Source organism: Ascaphus truei, chromosome 1, assembly GCF_040206685.1.
Source record: "Ascaphus truei isolate aAscTru1 chromosome 1, aAscTru1.hap1, whole genome shotgun sequence".
Classification (NCBI taxonomy): Eukaryota; Metazoa; Chordata; class Amphibia; order Anura; family Ascaphidae; genus Ascaphus; species Ascaphus truei.
The window spans coordinates 57,151,798-57,166,925 of NC_134483.1; the positions used below are offsets into that span (position 1 = coordinate 57,151,798).

A 15,128-nucleotide genomic window follows, 5' to 3' on the forward strand; every position below is an offset into this window, starting at 1 on the left:
ATAAATTTATCAGCATGCGGCTGCCGATAACCCACTTATCGGCACTTTTTGAAATCGGCTGTATTCAAGTAGCCCCGATCAGCTTATCGGCCTGATCGGCACTCAGAAATGGAGATTTCATCGGCAATTGGTCCCGCCAACTAAAGTTGGCAAGTTGGAGGGGAGAACGATCGGCAAGGTTTCTGGGACGGCACTTAGAAAAAAAACCTCATCTCTACATCAATGGAGTCAATGGAGCAGGGACTTATAACATTATAGTAGTGTTTACGTTCTATTGCTCATAATACAAATGTGCTTGGCATTACAGTGTCGAGGTCATTCACTTCATCGAACAATCTACAATGTACAATGTACAATGTACAATGTTATGCAAATAATAAACGTAAGGGGTGACAACCCCTTACGTTTATTATTTGCATAACATTGTACTTTTCAATGTTATGATGATTTGCGTGTCACATTAGTCTTAATGTTATGATGTGTCAAGGGAAAATCCTATACTCAACTCTTAAAGGAGCAGGTCACATCATATAAAACATGTTACTTAAGTGTGCTTCAATTTATTATATGATGTAACACATTTCACACATCTAACACATCCAGCGTATAGTAATGTTGCTATACATTATACAATGCTTGTAATGTGTAACGCATGATCAAACATAAATGTAGCTGTTTGTTTTTAAGTTTACATGTACTTTGTGACCTCCCTCTTTTGATGACGTCCGCAATTGGACACTCAATAACATTGCATGTTTACATTGTACACAATATAACTTCATGTGATCAGGTGACAATAACATGCCAAATTACACATGTTGCAACGTAGTTTCTCAACGTCAATGTCATGGTTGTATCCTAATTAGATGATTGAGTGTTGCGTTCAGAAGTGGTACATGCATTACATATTCCAGAAATACTTGACAATAAATGCTTGTACAAAGCGTAACGTTACATCATTCTCAAATATCATGATTGCCTGGTGAACACACATAAATAATTATTTTAATTGCTAATGGATACACGTTGGGAGTGAACTACTTGGATATGTTAATGTAACACCTTACACTTCAGCAAGTCACCTGACATCATCACATAGGTATTTAAAGGAGAGAAATTACCTGCGCATTCACAGCTACAGACCTGAAAATGATGTGAATGTTTATGAGACGGAGGAAAATTCTATTGGACGAGAGGCTTGCTGATGGAGAGGATGTCACAGGCCAAGGTAGGGACAGGGACAGAGGCAGGGACAGTGGCAGGGACAGTGGCAGGGACAGTGACAGGGACAGGCACGCGGACAGGAGAGGGAGAGGGCAAGAAGATGAGAGGAGAAGAGAGAGGAGAGAAGTTGTGCCTCATCCTCGTTTGTAGAGGGAGAGAACCCTGTTAGATGGGATGAGTGAGGAGGAGATTGTAAGTCGCTATCGTTTGAGTTCAGCAGCAATCTTAGCTCTTTATGAAGAGATACGGGGAGATTTAGATTTTGTGACAGCCAGAGGTCGTGCAGTCCCTGGGCTTGTTAAAATGCTGTGCTCATTACATTATCTTGCTTCCGCATCATTCCAGACAACTGTGGGCATAGTGGGCGGGGTCTAGCAATCTACATTCTCGCGGGCCTTTACCCAGTTTCTATGTGCACTCAATAGATGCACTAGGAATTATATTCATTTTCCAACAGAGCACACAGAGTGGCTGGAAGTCAGGAATGGCTTTTATACCATAGCCGGGATACCATGTGTGATGGGTGCAATCGATTGAACCCATGTTGCTTTGATCCTGCCTAGTCAAAGTGAGCATGCTTACCGCACTACCATTCCCTGAATGTACAGGTGGTATGCGATGCCACGATGAAGATTATGCATGTGGTTGCCAAATTCCCTGGTTCCAGTCACAATTCCTCTATCCTGAGAAACTCATCAGTCTTCCATGCTTTTGAAGAAGGCTATTTTGGACCTGGTTGGCTGGTGGGTGAGTACATATTATGATGTGTTAACAAACAACTCTTGGTTTTCTAGGAAATGTTCTATGTAATAATGTTAACACTAATTGTTTCATATTTGTGCACGATGGATTATAGGTGACTCAGGATACGGAATTAGGCCGTGGCTGTTGACCCCTGTGGCAAACCCTCAAAGTGAAGCAGAGGAGAGGTACAATATTGCCCATATATCTACGCGATCCATCATAGAGAGGACATTTGGGCTTCTCAAGACAAGATTTAGGTGTCTCGATAGAACTGGTGGTGCACTTCAATATAAGCCTGCTAAACTGTGTGATATTATAATTGCATGTTGTATTTTGCACAATGTGGCACTCCGCAATAATGTACAAACAGACATACGTCAGGGTTTGGAGGAGGAGCATCCCGTCAATGTACCAGCTGACAATGACCAAACAGCCAGTGGTGTTGAGACACGTCTGAATGTCATAAACACCTATTTTTCATGTAAGCAAATACATATATGTTCATAGTACTACATAGATGTATACACTGGCGACACACTTTATTCGAGCTCGGCTAGTCCCACGAATTCGGGTATAACCGGGTGTATTGAGGTTTGTGACTGTTTTCTGCCCGAGTGCATTGAGTTATTTTCCAGGCAGGGATTGAAGCATTTTATTCCCGCTGGCTGCAATACTGCACAGTATATATATATATACTGCATTACAATTCATGAATTTCTGCCATCTGGTAGACACGCGAAGCATTGCAGCCTATTAAATCCTAATCATCATCATTTAACAGATCAGCCGCCCATCAGCCAGGCATGAACCCAGGCTGGGAAGGCAAATGCAACGGGGCTTGTCAGAGGTGAGGAGCGGCGCATTCCAGGTATCTGCCAGGTACATACCGGGTATTTGCTCGAATAAAGTGTGTCGGTGCAGTACATTCTTTGTTATGATAAATACATTTGTCCAAATACCATTCACTTAGGAAACAGATGAATATGGTTCGCACACTTTTCTCTGCTGTGTGGACAATTGCATGTGGCACTGGTATGTCATTCATCAACAGGTTGTATTATACTTCTTACCAATAAAAGGTGTTGTGTGTGCGTGAAGAAATAATGTGTACTAAATCTATAATTTATGTACATGCTCTTTTTGGTTATGCATACACAATAAACCTACTATGTCCATAGTCAATAGCTAGTGCAGTATGGTTACATACAATGTTTCTTTTGCAGTGTGACATGTGAGTCACAATGATGTATACACTATTGTGTATTTCAGATAATATTTGATGTATTCTAGATGTTGTTTCATATCACACACAAAATGGTCAATTTTGTGTGTTGCTTACCTTAATGAACATGTCATGACAATGATTTATATTCATTCATGTTTTCTTTTTCAAGGTATATCACTTCAATGACTGCTCATGGTATGTATTTCAATTCACGTCTGTCATAAGATGTGCAAACCTCAATACAGGTATAGTTACAGGATGTATAAACAGAACGTAATGAAAGAGATGTGACAATTGAAACATGTCGTTTCTGTATTGTGTACGTGCATTTAGCTACACTTGGTGGTTATTGTGCAGTGTCTTTTAAAATCATTAGGGACATTACATAACATGTAATTTAGCAAACGTAACAACATCCATTCATGGAATATAGGGGTGGTGGGAGAGAAGGGGATAAACCCTGCTCAGCTATTGATTATGGGAGGAAAAATCCATTGATGCACATGAGCGATCTTAACACTCAATGCATGTTTGTATGAAAAGACACCAATGTTTTAAACATCATTAACATTGCAATGTATGTGATTAGTTGTTGTATCACTTCATCTTCATGTTGATTACTACATTGTCACATGTGTATGTATAAGTCAAAGATGTGTGTTGATTTGACGTACATGTAACATGTGTCAAAATGTTAACACCATTGCAAAGTATAGTTATTTGGATTCTCAACTTTTCCTAATTCATTCAACACAATGACAATGTTGTTAATATAATTTTTATATCATTCATGTTAGTTATTCATAATGATCATGATACTTTATAACTAATGTCAACATATGAACATAAATGAAGTGGACATTTGCATACGCACACTTTTCAGCAACAGTGTGTGTGTGTTGTAGTTTTTGTGTGATGCATGTATTTCTACGTGAAATAATATAAACAAACATAATAATGTTGCTTTTATCATCGGCCTCACTTAGCTATGTATGTGTTGAACTTTTAATAATAACACTAAACTATAGTTAGTCGTGTGAATAAAATTTCCACACAAATGTTCATGTTTTCATGATCTTTAACTAACATTCATTAGCTCATGCATGTTAGGTTACCACTACAACCTAGGTGATAATATAACATTCACACGACTAAAAAGTTACTATCACCTCCCTATTGTTATTGTGTACGTTCAGATACAATGTCTACGGGTTGTTATGTAGCATTTACATTCTTTGACAAGTCACACGTGAGATTATAATATATAGTAGATTAATGTGTTTGCTGAGTGATAATGTTGGTTGCATATATCACATGGCAATACATATAATGTTAGTAGAAAATAACCAAAAAACAATATAAGTTCTAACTTCAGTGCTTAGCAACATCATTATGTTAATTAAGTGCATAGTAAATACAGCTAAACCCCGTTATAACGCGGTCCTCGGGGTCCACCCCGAGACCACCGCGTTAGTAACGGGGTCGCGCTAATTTAAAAAAAAAAAAATGGCCGGCGCGCACCTGATCGGGAGGGAGTGAGGAGGGAAGGAAGGAAGAGGTGGCCGGAAGCCCTACAAATGGCGACGATTCATCTCTCCTCCCTCCCTCTCCCTCCCAGCCCCTCCCCTCTCCCTCCCAGCCCCCTCCGGCAGCCGTGTGGTTTTTTTTCTTCAATGGCAGCCTGCCGGGGAGGTCAGAGCATGTGTGTGTGTGTGTGTATCTCTGTCTCTCTATATGTGTGTATATCTCTGTCTCTCTATATGTGTGTATATCTCTGTCTCTCTATATGTGTGTATATCTCTGTCTCTCTCTGTGTGTATATCTCTGTCTCTCTATATGTGTATATCTCTGTCTCTCTATATGTGTGTATATCTCTGTCTCTGTGTGTATATCTCTGTCTCTCTATATGTGTGTATATCTCTGTCTCTCTCTGTGTGTATATCTCTGTCTCTCTACACTGGCGACACACTTTATTCGAGCTTGGCTAGTCCCACGAATTCGGGTATACCCGGGTGTATTGAGGTTTGTGACTGTTTTCTGCCCGAGTGCATTGAGGTATTTTCCATGCAGGGATTTAAGCATTTTATTCCCGCTGGCTGCAATATTGCACAGTATATATATATATACTGCATTACAATTCATGAATTTATGCCATCTGGTAGACACGCGAAGCATTGCAGCCTATTAAATCCTTATCATTATCATTTAACAGATTAGCCGCCCGTCAGCCAGGCATGAACCCAGGCTGGGAAGGCAAACGCAACGGGGCTTGTCAGAGGTGAGGAGCGGCGCATTCCAGGTATCTGCCAGGTACATACTGGGTATTTGCTCGAATAAAGTGTGTCGGTGCAGTATATGTGTGTATATCTCTGTCTCTGTGTGTATATCTCTGTCTCTCTATATGTGTGTATATCTCTGTCTCTCTCTGTGTGTATATCTCTGTCTCTCTATATGTGTGTATATCTCTGTCTCTCTCTGTGTGTATATCTCTGTCTCTCTATATGTGTGTATATCTCTGTCTCTCTATGTGTGTGTATATCTCTATCTCTTGACTAGGTCAAGTGATGAGCAGTTTAACATTAAACCTTTGTCTGCTTTTTGTGCTGTTCAATAAAAAATAAACAGAAATGTTTTCTTCTATTTCAAGGCAGTTTTACTCCATAAGGTGAACTGGCAATGCAGTTTCCTTTGTAGTGAATTTATGAGAGTAGAATGGTTTACATGTGATCTTTAGTGCATTCTTTGTGCATTTCTGTTGTAAATAGGTTTGTCTGTGTTACTTGGTGGTCTATGCATTTTGAAATCCCACATGCAACAAGGCATTGCAAGAGTTAATCAAGTGTAGCTTACTGCTCCAACCCTTCAGCCTGTTTTTTTTACCACTCAACCACTGTTCCTGCATTTTTGTTTAAAGCCTAGAGAGGAGTTAAGGACCCTTTGTAGTCTGTAGAAGAATGCAGGGGAAAAAACTGAGGATGCGATCAATTCCTGTGTAGACATGCAGTGTAGCGCAGGCTTCAGGGAGTTAATAGCTTGACATACAGTGGAGATATTTTTCAGAGCAGCTAGCTGAGCTCACGGCTGCAGCCATTTTTTTTCCCTCCTTTTGCAATGAATTTTCTAGTCCTGCAGATTACGAGCGTCAGTTTATGCAACTGCAGGTAGAAAGCCACGCAGCGGGCTGCCGTGAGCTGCTGTTTTTGTCTGCTTTCCGAGATTTCATTTAGTAAACCTATTCATGTTCGAGTTGACTGTTTTGCCCAGCTGTTATAATGTTTTTCAGACAGCTGCCATTATTTATTAGAAGGGGGGGAAGAGTTTGACCGACTGGGCCCCTCCGATAGGAGGAGTTGGATATCTGTCAGTTTGTTCATGTATAACCGTTCTTAGCTGTATGACACAAAAGGACAAGATCTGTCTTTGCACTTGTGTTGCTCCGTGATAAAGGAATTTGGGCTAATGTCACATCAATGCTGTGCACGTAGACCTTTTCTAAAGTCTTTGGCAAAATGCAAACAAAATGCCAGTATAAGGCTGTGCAAGCAAAATGTGTATAGTGGGAGAGTGGTGTGTGGCACCAGTTTGTATGCATAATTCAATTTCATAGTAAGCGTGTCATTTGTAATCTATTTGTGCTATAGAAACACACCATTGTAATTATTTGTAAACACTTTTTTTTGCATGCAATACTTTCAGTTTTGGATTGTTTCTTTATTTAAAAAAAAAAACATATGTCGTTCAGCTGTATTTCATCAAGAGAACTGCTATTGCATGACTTGTATTGTGAGAGCTGTGAGTGTGTGTGCAGTGTAGAGTGTGTGCTGGGAGTGTGTGCAGTGTGCAAAAAAAAATTTTTAAATAAATTTTTTTTTTTTTTTTTTTTTTTTTTTAAAACGGGAGCCACAGGAAAACCGCGTTATAACCGAATCGCGGTATAGCGAGGCGCGTTATAATGGGGTTTAGCTGTATTTGCATAAGAGGATAACATTATGTAGTGATTGTTAATCTGCGCACCAATCATTGAAAGCATTGTTACATATTTATTATAATAGTTGTTCGCTCGTCGTCACAATCATCTAATATAACGATTGGCTCATCTGAAATCATACATTGGTCCCATGTATTCATCCGCGACATCTGTGAAATACAGCAAACACATGATGTTCAAAGATGGCATATTTATATATGTCTCAGCATGACAACGCTTAACACATCTCTATATGATTGTGGATATTCACGCATAAGTAACGTATATGTTTAAACTGCAAGGATAAAAATACAGATACAGAACTGTCATTTTTCAAATGGCGTTGCTGGCATTACTACGGATATGATTTTTCCGGTGCCTGTATACATAATAATGTGCACGTCACGAATGTGTGGACTAAGTCTTAGCGCATGTGCAAAATGATGTGTACGCTATGTGTTCAATACATGTCCCTCCATGGTGCTGCTAGCAGTACGCATATCATGGCTGGAAGTTATGATATGGAAGCGAAACAAAATCACTTCTACACACGTACATATCTAAACTATGTAAACGGACGTGTGGCCACGGAAAAAATGGACGATCAGCCAATGAGCGAGCAAAAGACGTGTGACGTCATGTTAAGGCACCGTGAAATGCACGCAAACACCCCTCCCACTGAATTAACATTGGCCTCCAGCACTGTGCACGCACCGCCCGACCGACGCGCACACATGACACTGCACTGACCGTAACAATAAGCTACGGGCACAGCCAATACGGTTTCACCCGTGCACGTCGGTTGGGGGCGGGGCTTGCATCGGTAAACCTTTTTAAGGACGCCTTGGGACATGACCACGGTCCCACGTCATATGTGGGCGACACTTTGTTTTTATATGTTGAATGCTAAACAATGTGGTGTGTGTGTGTGTGTTACAGTTAGTGTAACATGTTGAAATGATACTTTAAAAGCGATAATAATCTAGGATTTAGGACTCCGTCACCAATGTGTACTAATGGTTCGTCATGTAGTATATTGTTATAGGAAATAATGTCTTTGTGCACGCTACATGTAAGCCTGTCTGCAATGTTAAGCTGTATCCACTCATTTGGCTAACAAATGGTGTATAATATTAATGTAGACATATATAATTTGAGTAAAGGCATAACGAAATTTGTATTTACCATTCTTGTAGAAGTCAAAACTGATTTTGCTGCAACTGCTCGCTGCAGGAAGGCACAACAGTATCATTCATGGTTGAGGCAACCGTTGAATCCTGAATCACACACATCTCCATGAGGGCGTCATATGGATCTGCAGTGGCTTCTTCAAACAAGACGTCCGGAGGTACGTACAGTTGTTGGTTGTTTTCCCATCCACATTGGTATTGCCCATATAAGTTTGGATACATATCATAGTAGTTATGTCCATCTTGCATCTGGTCTGGCTGAATGGAGGGTGCAGGTAGATCAGCAGACGTGACAGTCAGTGCGGCTTCAGTGTCACTGGTATTAGGCAAAAATATGCTATATAACAGAAGATATGTTCCATGTTCCATGATAAGTTTAAATGATGGCGCAACATGCCAGCATCCATATCGTTGATCTAGCCGATCTTGGACACGCTCAAAACATTCATTTGCGGATAAAGTGAATCATACCGAAGTTTTAAAATTTCGTTGTATGTCAGGTTGTTGGTAGTATGGATATTTCTTTTCGATCAAGTCATAGATTTTGGCCACGTTTGCACTTTTCTCTGGCGTTGATTCGATTGCTTCATAAATCATAAATTTGTATGATTTACATGGATGGCTGTGCAATGTGGAAGCTTCTGCCATTTCTTCTGTCCAAGTGTACGTTGTGTGAAGTTGAACGCATACGGATGTCTGCTGAATGTGTGAATAGTTACATGTTATCTTCGCGGTTTCTTCCAAGGTTATAATACAACATAGCAGTTATACGCCTAGGTTTTCTCCCACAAGAAATTTGTTACAATCATTGGCTGAAATTCTTTGGGTAAGATACTCTTTTCACAGGAATCGAAACTTTACTTTCGGCTTAGGCAATCAACATGTGCAAAACAAGTAGACTCTTTTAATTACAATAACAATGTGTGTAATCATCTAAAGTGCTATGCTGAACACCTTTCTGGTTACACTTAGCTAGATGTAACCATACACACACATCTGTATGTTTGTCTCTTTTACTGTTTTTCTCTCTGTCTGTTTATCTCTCTTTCACTCTCTTTCTCTCTCTGTTTCGCTCTCTCTTTGACTCTCTCTGTTAGTCTCTCTTGATATATACATAGAGTCTTAAAATCACTACATGTGCTCCCCGGCCGTAAAGGATGCATTCCCTTTGATAAAGTTGCATTTGTTGCGACGAAACGCGTCAGGGACGTACCTTACGACATTACGTCATCACGTTGTGTGCATCCTTTACGGCCGGGGAGCACATGTAGTGATTTTAAGGCCAACTCTGATACCAGATGTACCTGGAGGATTTCGAGTGAACCGGAGGGATAGCGCTGTTTGTGAGACCTACTCCAGCTGATCTTGGACTCTCTGCTGCGGTATGGACTTGCCTTGGTGGTGATTATATATCACATACTGCTTATATTTTACCTTCCTATTGTGAGTGTTTTTATCCCCCCCTCCACCATTCCCTGCATTAAATGTTACAGTGTTACACTATGGGGCGTGCGCTCTCTGTTTTGTCTTTCATATATATATATATATATATATATATATATATATCTGTACATTGAAGGCCTTGTGTGCTAACAGGCCTTGTTGTAATTCTATTAACACTTAATTACAGTTTATAACATTACTGGGTGAGTATGTTTGAGGGCCTATTTGAGTCAGCTGTGTATAAGTAGTAGTTAACAGCAAAGAAGGCCTCTTTTGAGCCATGAAGGCCTGTACTATTAATTCTGATTATATATATTATATATAGAGTGCTAAACTAAAGCCATTCATGTGTGTAAGTAGGCCTTGTTGTAATCATATTCAAAGTTAAATACAGGTGAGTGAATAATGGGCTGAATCATACTGATCCCATAATTTTAAGTGTCCTAACATTTATATCTCATTAACACAAGGCCTGTTTGCTGACAACAGTGGCAGATAAATATATATATATATATATATATATATATATATTTATCAGTTAATATATATATACACACACACACACAGTGTGTGTGTGTGTGTGTGTGTGTGTGTGTGTGTGTGTGTGTGTGTGTGTGTGTGTGTGTGTGTGTGTGTGTGTGTGTGTGTGTGTGTGTGTGTGTGTGTGTGTGTGTGTGTGTGTGTGTGTGTGTGTGTGTGTGTGTGTGTGTGTGTGTTTTTAAATATATCCATAGAGATACAGAGAGACTACAGATATATTCATACACACTAACAGATCTGTTATTGTAACCAAAAATCATACATGATCACATGCCAACATTATGAACTATGAAAGAAGATTAAGGTAAGTAATGTGTTACAGAGTTAAGTCACCAGAAAACATAACATAAAATTTTTTGCTGTTATATGGATAGTTACTTAAAGTTGTATGTCAATAATATTAGCATGCAATGACTATCTACATTACCAAACAAACCCACATACATCTAATCTTGAACAAGAGCTAAGTGAATGTCAGCTTCTATAAACATGGCAAGTGTGTAATGTTGTACCGTTAATCAACTGATGATTAATACATAATCATATGTTATTAAATATGCCTTCATTCAGTCAGTGAACATTTCTAAACATTCATGTGTACAAGGACATACTTGAATGTTAGCAAGCATCTGTACATGATCATACATACACTATGCATGAAATAGTCTGCAGTAAACACCACCAGGACACCAACACATTTAGTGAATGTGATTATTTATTTTTGTTTATCCTTTTGAGAGCGAGTCACAGGCCTGCTTTTTGGCTGTTGTGTTTGCCTTTTCCCTTTGTCAAGTACTTTGGCCTTAACTGTACGACTTGTACTGGCCTGTGGCACTTGAGTGGCTCTGGGTGTGGGCTGTGGTACTTTAGGGTCACTGGGTGTGGGCTGTTTACATTTTGTTTACATTTTGCATTTCTTTAGGAACTTTGATGATGACGCTTTCAATTTGTGACATTTGTGATATTGTCCTTTCCTGCAGTGATATCATCCTTTCAAGCAATTACATCATTTCTGAATGGCGACGATTTTCTTCACCCAAAATTCTTTCTTCAGAAGCTGCAATAGCTGAGTAGGTGTCACGAGCAGGAGGACTTGAATGCTGGGTTAATCCACGAGTGGGAACATCTTCATGGTCACTTGAGTGCATTTGTCCTTGAGTGGCAACGTCTGCTTCTACAAATAAAGAAAGACATTATGAACTGCCATGGAACTTTCACTTGTTTATCAATATAATGAGAGTTGTTCTCACAGTGTAACACATAACATGTTTCCATAAATTTTCATTTGTGTCAAATTAAAAGTTTATGCTTGAAGTAACAATGATGTTTCGACTCAGTGTGAAAGAAAAATGAATGAAAGGTTGTTGTAACCTCACAACTCCTAGCTGATAGTTTACAACACACACAATACATGTTGTCATGAAAAACTACAGAGGCGACCAACTTTATTCTAACTCGGCTAGCTCCGCGAATTTCAGATTATCCCGGTTATGTGCGGTTTTGTATCGTTTTCGCCGGAGTGTATTGCGTTATTTTCCCGGCTGTGATTTAAGCCTTTTATTCCCGCTGTCTGCAATACTGCAATGCCGTGTAAAACCTCATGGGGGCGTTTGCGAGCTGTTGTCTAGCCGTCCCCTGAAATTCATGAATTGTAATGCAGTATATATATATATACTGTATAACAACAACCCCTAACATACACATACAGTACTGTATATGCACATCAATGATACTATAGGCCGTCCCCTGGCGAGATGTGTTTGCAGCAGAGAGAGATCCGCTGCTCTCTCTGCGCAAACATTGGCACATTAAAAATGATTTAATATACATTTTTATTCATAGTGTAGATGTGCAGGGGGTCTCCGGAGCTGAACCGCGTTGGTTTCAGGTCCGGGGAACCCCTGCTTCCCGAGATACAGACCCCTTTATGAGGTGCTTTCAATGACTTCACATCCTTTCTCCCCCAAGCCTCTGTCACATGGTATACTAGAGCCAATCAGAGTAGGGATGGAGTTCCCACGCTCTGATTGGCTACCGTACCATGTGTGGACGGCCATGTTTCTTTTAATGACGTAATCTTAAAGGCAATTGAAGCAAAGCCATTCTGATTGGCTGTGCTTTCATTGCCTTTAAGTGACGTCATAATTTTTATTTTTATCGGCCAAAACACATGGTTTTCACGGCCCAATCAGGACCGTGGGAAACATATGACGAAAATGTGACGTCATAGGCCTTTAAAAGCCTATGTTGTCTCATTTTTAAGCCAGATGCCGAGGAGGAAGGACCTCCTATGAAGAAAGACGGCCAGGGCGTGGCCGAAGGCGGGAAGAAGACCCCGCCCAGAAGAAGATATAAGAAAGAAGAATACAGATGAAGATGGATTACAATTAGAAGACCCGTGGATTATTTGGATTTTTAGTTTAATGTTTATTTTTTTATGGTTTATTATTTTATGGGTTCCAGTGCCTGGTGGATTGGTTCATGAGTAAGCTGCGCAACGGGAGTCGTGGGGCCAAGTAATGGTAAGTGAACTAAAGAAATGTATTTTATTTAACTTGTTAATTTTTTTAAAAGCTTTATTAACATGTGTATTTTTTTTTTGTGGTATATCATTTCTTGCCACTGTATGTATGTATGTATATATGTCTAGAGAGATATATACATACAGGGTAAGAAATGATGTTGTTTTAAAAGCTTGATTTGATGTGTTTTAAATTAATTTGTCTATGCTGCTATGCTTTATTGTGCGTTTAAAGTATTTTAAAATTAGATAGATGTACTGTAATTTTTGATATTGTATTGTGTGCTTGTGTTCAGGGTTAGCCTTGGTTTTAAATTTTGTATTCTGGTTGGTACTTATATTTTTTCACATGCTAAATTGTTCTGCTCCAGGCGTGAATTAGTTAATTGTTTAATTGTTTGTGATGGACTGTCAATTGTTTAGGGATGTAAATAATGAATGCTAATTGATTTTTGTTTACTTGATTGGTTAAAATAGTTTACTTGTTTGGAGGTATTTGTATTTTGCTTGCATTGGCATTTGATGATTTAGATTGTAATATCAGTTAGGATTATTAAAGGAAATTGATTTTATTGTAGTGTGTCTGTATGGAGAAGTGTTATTTGTAGTACAGTATGGTTTTGATAACCCTTCTACATTTATTTGTATATTGGTTCATCATGTGTGTGTATATACTGTATATATATATCTCTCTCTCTCTCTCTGTGTATATATATATATATATATATATATATATATATATATATATATATATATATATATATATATATATATATATATATATATATATATACACTGTATATATAGTTGCATGATGAAGCCACTGTACAAATTCATGGGTGAAGGGTGGGTATCGGGCCAGCGTGGCTTAACCCCTTAATTACCTTTGCAGTTATTATCTGATAAGGTGTTTAAGGGGTAATTGATATCTGAATGTACTTGCAATGTATTGGCTTTGTATTTGCTATGTATTTTGTGGGCAAGACAAGGATGTCGCTGGCGACGGAGACTTCTTATTGATGAGGTCAGTAGTACTTTATTTATTTGAATATGCTAGTTAATGTTTTTAATAATGGGCAATTAATCTATTATCCATATCTGGATAATAGTTATTTTGCACATTATTGTACTGTAGGTGTTGGGGGGTGGGGTGTATTTATTGAATGTATAGGCCAGGTTTATTTTTTTTTACATTCAGGGTTTGTTCCGTGGTTTTGCGTGGGACCTCTGGAGACCACCTGTGGGTCTCCTCGGGTATCTCACGGGTATCAGGCTGGTGGTTCCACGGGTGACACATGCGGGGATGAAGCGGTGGCCTCACATCTGTGGGGGCACTGCGGACCCGTAGTCTGCGGGGATGAAGCGGTGGCCTCACATCTGTGGGGGCACCGTCGACCCATAGGTACGGGGATGAAGATGTGTGGTCCCACTTCTGTGGGGGCACCGCGGACCCGTAGTGAGCACTCGTGAGTTCCCCACACCCCTGTGGGAACCACCCGAGGCCCCGCAGACACCTGTGGGTCTGACTCGGGGCTCCCAGACATCCATGGGCCTACCGTGGGGACCCAATTGTGGCCCACGGTGAACCAAGGAGACCACCTGGGGGCCATGGTGCTGGCGGGACCCACCAGCAGGCCTCCAAAACCTGTTTGAAAAGGGCTGCTGGTACCCTGTAGGTCTGTCAGGTGCACCGCCAGCCCACCGGGGACTCGCGTGGGGCTGCGTTATGAACCCTGTTTGTAAAAGGATAAATCTTGTATTTATGGGGGGGCACAGGGGGTGGGTAATGTATTTAATAAATATAATGATGCTTATTGTGGGGCTGTGTATTGTTTTTATTGTGGGTACTGGGGGTGGGGGGGTTCCCCAATGGTATGTGGGTAGGCCTCCCTTGTGGGTAGTGGGTGAGGGTGGATAAGCCTGATGGGGTGGTGGGTTAGTGTGGGAGGGAATGTAGGTGCCCCGAGTGGTGGGTGAGGGTGGGTTAACCCCTTAATGACTGTAGCGGTTGATAACCGCTATGGTGATTAAGGGGTTAGGGGACATTACTTTGGATGTTTTAATTTTTGTCTCTGTTTTGCAGCAGCGGAGGGGCCATGGGCAGGATGGGGCAGTGGAGGGGGGGGCAACGGTATGTGGGTAGGCCTCCCTTGTGGGTAGTGGGAGAGGGTGGTTAGGCCTCACGGGTGGGTCATTGGCAGTAAGGCGCTGCATTATAGTGTATGGACATCGGGATCCCCCTCCCCACATTTACATACACTGCACTCACAGAAA

At 40.4% G+C, this 15,128-nt stretch overlaps 1 long non-coding RNA gene across 1 annotated transcript; it reads left to right on the plus strand.

Annotated features, from left to right (window-relative positions):
- The first annotated feature begins 6,305 nt into the window (after positions 1-6,305).
- On the plus strand, positions 6,306-11,591 carry LOC142469041 (uncharacterized). The gene is made up of 3 exons (XR_012788949.1): positions 6,306-6,354; positions 8,357-8,508; positions 11,314-11,591. It is a non-coding gene; the product is annotated as an uncharacterized LOC142469041 (long non-coding RNA).
- Positions 11,592-15,128: the final 3,537 nt, after the last annotated feature.